This window comes from Solanum pennellii, chromosome 12, assembly GCF_001406875.1.
Source record: "Solanum pennellii chromosome 12, SPENNV200".
NCBI lineage: Eukaryota > Viridiplantae > Streptophyta > Magnoliopsida > Solanales > Solanaceae > Solanum > Solanum pennellii.
The window spans coordinates 5359594-5366336 of record NC_028648.1 but is presented as its reverse complement, the minus strand read 5'-3'; positions in this window follow the sequence as shown (position 1 = coordinate 5366336).

Here is a 6743-nt window from a genome sequence, read left to right as displayed (position 1 = left end):
ATATATATATATATATATATATAGATAGATAGAGAGAGAGAGAGAGAGAGAGAATGATGAGAATACAAAATACAAAGAGAGACAAAAATACTAAGAGGAAAGATTCGAGAAAATACAAAGAGAGAGATGGAGAGGTAATCAAAATACAAAGAACAAGAGGGGGGGTTATAGAGAGAGGGAGAGAGAAAGAAAGGCGAGCGAGATTGAGGAAATAGGAGATTCCGTGTAGCAATCCAGTTAGTAGCTATGAATTGTAAATACTCAAACTGAAGTTATAGATCTCTGAGACGATAAGTCATTATTAAAGGGAAAAAGGACAAATATACCCCCGAACTATCATAGATAGTACACATCTATCCTTCATTTTTTGGGACATTGGTGCCTCCACCGTCCAAAAACTAGAGTGTATATACTATTTATATTAACGGACATACACGTGGCATAATCTTATCCACTGATCCTACATTTATTTAATATCGGATCAATGAATAAAATTGTGTCATGTGTCCCTATTTAGTCTTCCAGTAGAGTGAAGGGCATATATACTCTAGTTTTTTGACAATAGGGACACCAATGTCCCAAAAGTATGACAGAGGGTAGTTGTATACGATTTACTATAGTTCAGAGCTATATTTGTCCTTTTTTCCTTTTTCAAATTCTCTTTTTGAAAACCACGTGACATTTTTTGGAATTAAGCAAACATTTTTTTAGGATTATTTTTTTAACAATCTGTGCAGGAAAAGGCCAAATATGCATCATTTGTTAGACAACGAGGGTATATATGCTTCACTTTTTTAACGAAGGGGTATATCCGCTCAAATTTGCATAGTTGAGGGGTATATTTTCCCTTTTCCCCTAATTTTTTTTTTGTTAATCTCAAAATTTTTTCAAGATTGTGTTACCTAAATGTGAAGAGAGATTTTAAGCAAGTTATTAAAGAATTTTCCTTTCTAGATGAGAATTCAATTGTTGTTTTTGATACATAAGTAAGTCTTTATATTTTGTTACCTAAATGCAAGGAGAGATCTTAAGCAAATTATTAAAGGATTTCCTTTTTTGACGAGAATCCAATTGTTGTTTCACTATTTGCCCTGTATAAATAGTGATTCCGCTGACTTCTTATCAATGCATTGAATCTCTATTCACCATTGATACTTCAAACACCTGCCCACACCCAGCAAGCATTCTCTCTTTCCAGACTCTCCCTACCCCGCCCAACTTTATAACCAAGAAAAATGTCGGAATATCTCCCAATAAAGATGATGGTCCTAATCTTCTCAAAGCTCCAACCCATATCTCTCCTCCAATTAAGGTGTTTATCAAAATCATGGAATGAGCTAGTTTCAATCCTCGACTATATGGCTACATACACAAAAAATATTTTTGTTACCTTAATTATTCTTAATTTTTTAAAATAATGTATATTTTCTTATAAGCTGTATATTTGAATTTCAAAAAATATTATAAAATTTTCTTTTTTTTTATATAATCGCTGCTTTAAATTATTTTTTTTATGAAAATCGTTGCTTAGGCAGCGATTTCCATATTTTAAAATTTTTTTTAAGCGATTTACATATTTAAATATTTTTTTTATAAAATCGCTGCGTAGGCAGCGATTTAATTTTTTTTAGGCTGCGATTTCCATATTTTAAATTTTTTTTTGTTTCCTTATTTTCTAACAAATAAGGAATAGTAAGTGCTGCAACAACATTGGTTGCACATAATCGTTCAAATGCTGCCTTAGCGCCGGCTGAGAAACCTGCAAAATTTTCTGGAGTCGACTTTAAGAGATGGCAGCAAAAGATGGTCTTCTATCTCACTACTTTGAGTCTGCAGAAGTTCATTAATGAGAATGTTCCTGTTATGTCAGATGAAACTCCGGCTGATGAACGATTCTCGGTAACAGAAGCATGGACACACTCAGATTTTTTGTGTAAAAATTATATTTTGAGTGGTCTGCAAAGATGATCTGTACAATGTGTACAGCAATGCCAAAACCTCAAAAGAAGTCTGGGATGCTTTTGAATAGAAGTACAAAATAGAAGATGCCGGAATGAAGAAATTCATTGTGGCAAAATTTCTGGACTATAAGATGATAGACAGTAAGACTGTCGTCACCCAAGTTCAAGAATTGCAGGTCATAATCCATGATCTCCTTGCTGAATGTATAAATTTATTTAATGCCTATGTTAGAAATATTAAGTTTTCCCTTAATACTCACATAATCTTTAATGTAGGATTGATTGTGAATGATGCTTTTCAAATGGCTGCAATTATTGAAAAGTTACCTCCATTATGGAAGGACTTCAAAAATTACTTGAAACACAAACGCAAGGAGATGACTGTTGAAGATCTCATAGTAAGGTTGAAAATCAAAGAGGATAATAAGGCTGCAGAAAAGTGGTCACGTGGTAATTCAGCAATATCTGGAGTAAATTTTGTTGAAGAAGATCCCAAAAAATTAAAGAAAAGAAAAAAAATATCTGGTCCAAAAAGCAATTTTCCTAAGAAGAAATTCAATGGAAACTGCTTTAACTGTGGTAAACATGGTCATAGGGCTAATGAATGCCGGGGTCCAAAGAAGGACAAGAAAAAGAAGGATCAAGAAAAAGTTGACTATGTACTCTTTTTACTATGAGAATTACGAGGAAACCCTTGTTTTGCTAGATAAAGGGTAGTTATTGCCTCCAGTTGATTTAGCATCTGAGAAGTCCACAGATGATGACGATGATGATGATGATAATGATGACGATGATCATCATCAAATACTTGAAATCCTGAAGCATCATGTTATGCATAAGCGTGTCACAACATTGCTTGGAGAGTGAAATAGAAACGAACAATTTTTTAGGAAGTTTAGGCATACTTATAGGGGAGATGGAATATGTGCCTTCTCAGTCCTTCGCAATTTATTTTATCACAGTTATTTGTTGTTTGGTGTAATTCAATTGTTATGATTATTATTGTGATTTTAATAAATTTGAGTTTTTGCTCTAGTTGTGGTTTCGTATTTGACTAGATCAACTAATCAATGTTCAGAATCTTTTAATTACTTTTTACATGTTAACCCAAGAGTCCTCTCTCCCTATGACTCAACGGCCCAACCTCAAGGTTGGAGGCTGAGAGCTCTTTCCACTTGAGCTAACTTTCTTGTCAGATGAAACTCTTCAAAATAAAATGTGCTAGTCATTGCATTTTACTCTAAATAATCTAATTTTGGTAATTGCTGAGAATCTATTTCTTGATTAGTTATGAACTTCTGAATCAAACATGAGATAAACCGCTACCAAAGTCCTGAGCTTTCTTCAATTGTTCACATAGAAAATGCAGAGATGCCAACAATTTATTGATTATTCAAGATTCTATTCTAAAATTAAAAAAGAAAAGAAACAAAGAACTAATAATAAGTGATGTGAATACTAAACAACATTTTTTATACTGTTAATACAGAGAAGTGGAGAGAAGGCTAGCCTCCCTTCCCTGAAAAAGGACACAAGCAAACATTTTCAAAATTTCAAAAGTTTGAAATCCTTCGTTTTAAACCATTGAAATTGAAAAAATTACAGCTTGATGGATTTTCTCACTTCATTACATGTGCAAGCTTTTTTCCTTACGAGAAGCACATTTAATTGCACCGTAACCAAAAGTAGATAGCCTGATCGATTTTCACAGTTTAAAACATGTGCAAGCTTTTTCTTAACGAAAAAGCGCATTAAATTAAACCCCACTTTATTAAAGGAAGTCTTCAAATGTTCACATAATTGGACAAATATGAATTTAGGAAACTTATTAGCTACTAAACATGATCAAGATTCTAACCGTCTACTTTTACAATGTATCGGCAACAAACCCAATGTGTTCCCACCAGTGTTATCTTTAAGCGCGCTTAACCCCATAAGCGAGGCTCAAAACATTATGTATGCTTCAGTGTCATCATCAAGGTAAATGTTTCCTTGCCAATGAGCTTCGTATGAAGGAGTGACACTAAATAATTGATATTTCACTTTCTCATAAAAAAAATTCAATTTCTTTGGTCATATATTTGATATTCATGTTTATAATTATTAGTGTTAGACTAAATATAATATTTATATTCTTTTCTTCCTTTGCACCTTTTTTCATTAAAGGTCACGCTTTATTTGCACTTTGCGCTTAAAGCCTTCAGGACCTTAGAGCTTTTTCGTTTTTTGCCTTTGATAACACTGATTTCCACAAGTGAGGTTTGGGGAGGATAGAGTGAACTTGGCTCAGTGTAATCAAAGGTGAAAAGCGCAAAATAGTTTTAAGGTCCGTGGGGGCTTTAAACGCGAATAAAGTGTGGACNCAAGACTAATAATTATAGACATGGATGACAAATATATGACAAGAAATTGATTTTTTTTAATGATAAAGTTAAATATCAATGATTTAGTTTCACTTCTTCATAAAGAAGTTCATTTTCAAGGAAATGTTTGTGTTAGAACCTTCAAGACGAGACTGAAGCGCACATAAAGCGACGCAACGTGCTCAACACTTTTTGGGTCTTGCTTCAAGGCTTAAGCGATCATAAAGCGCGCCTTTGATGAGCAAACAATGAAATGAAGGCAATAGCAACAAATAGAATCAAGATACCGAGATATAAAAATAAGAGGTTGTGATAGAAATTTAAAAAAGGGGAAAGAAACGAATATAATGGTAATACTCAAGGAAAGTGAACGAAAATCTTACCAACTAACCTTCTAGCCTAATCGTCGACCTTCACACCCTACTATCAAGATTAATGTACTCGATAAACTCGAGATGCTTCGTATGTTGTCTAATTACCTCACCACATCACTTTTGAGGCCTACCTCTACTCCTCCTCAAGATACTACGACCAAACTATCGCACCTCCTAACCGTGACATTTGCACCTCTCCCCCACACATGTCCAAACCATCTCAACCTCACTTTTCACATCATTATCTTCATTCCTAATCTTATTTGTCTTTGTACACCACGGGTCCACCCCAACATCTTCATCTCCGTTAGTCACATCTTCTGAACTTGAGAATTATTGATCGACCAACACTTTGCCTCATATAGCAGACTCAATCTAACCACCACTCGGTAGAGGTAACCGTTATATTTAGGTAGTACACACTTTCCACACAAAGATGTTAGCCTTCATTTCATCACCTTGCCCCAATACGATGAGTGACATCCTTATCAACCTCCAAATTACCTTGGATTACTGACCTATGTGGTTGAAACTTTCTCTTAAGGATGACATTTGTGTCAAGCCTTGTGCCCAAATCCCCTTCATAAGATATGTCATTCAACATGCACTCCAAGTAATCAATTTTTGGTCATGCTCAACTTAAAACCTTTCTACTCGAAAGCATGTCTCTAATCCTCCAATCTTGTTTTAAGTCTCCTTCGTGTCTCGTCGATTAAATCTATGTCATGTTCAAATAACATGCACCAACGCACCTATCTTTGAGTGTCACACGTAAGTATACCAATAGCCAATGCAAATAAAGATGGACTAAGAGTAGATATTTAGTACAACTCTATCACGACTAGGAAACGTTCTGAGTCACCTCCAATAGTACAAACCCAAGACTTAGCATCATCATACCTATCTTTAATCACTCTAGTGTATGTTTGGGGAACACCTCTAGTCTCCAAACACATTATACGTGCATCATAGTTATTTGACTTCTGATTAAGACTTCTAGGTTGTCTAATAGTCAAGCAAAATAACATAAGTTAGTAAGCACAAATTTTTAATACAACATAATATCATTGACTTAAGTCTTCTACTAAGCCACGTAAGGCACTTGATGATTTGTTCACGTTCTTGTACCACTTGCTCATGATCTTGCTACATTAAGTCAACCTAAAGCTCTAAGAATTACTAAGAGAAGGGAAGAGAGAACTCAAGAGAATTGCTAGGAAAGATTGTAAGGTAGAAAACTTTTATTTTTGCTTTGAAAACATGTATCGTATAGTTGTATAGAAAGAATCCATTGCAGCACGAACAAAACTACGCCTACCCATTTTCTAAAAAGCTTTAAAATAATACTAACAAAGAGTAGACAATAATGCAACAATCTCAACAAGAGATGAATATCAAAAAAGACAACTTAAAAGATTAAAGCATACGAATGATTCAAGTCACGATCAATGACCACCACTGGTATTCACAAGCAAAGTGACCATCCTCGCCACATTTGTAGCAATCGCCGCCACCACCTCAACCATCACCACCAGAGTATCTACCACCTTCGTTACTGCCACCATCACTTTGGCTACACTCCCTCGTAAAGTGGCAAGAATCGCCACACTTCAACTAGTCGCTTCCTCCTCCACAACTATCAGTGTCGTCGTAAGTGTGGCGTGTCTGACCACTTTGCTAGGGAATGTAGCCAAGATGAAGATGGTGGTGGAGGAGGTGGTAGAGATTCTAGCTGTGTTGGTCAAGATGGTGGCGGCGGCGGCGGTTGCTACAAATATGGTTAGGAGGGGCACTTTGCACGTTAATGCACTAGTGGTGGTCGTTGATCGTGGCTTTAATCACTCCTATGTTTTTATCTTTAATGGTGTTATATTTTTTGGTATTTATCTCTAGTTGAAATAATTGTTTTATTTTCTGCTTTTATTAGTATCGTTTGAAGATTTTTAGTTATGGGGAGTCATTTTATATATGTATATATATATATGTGTGTGTGTGTGTTCGTGTTGCAACAGATACTCTTTGTACAGCTGACTATAAGAAAACAT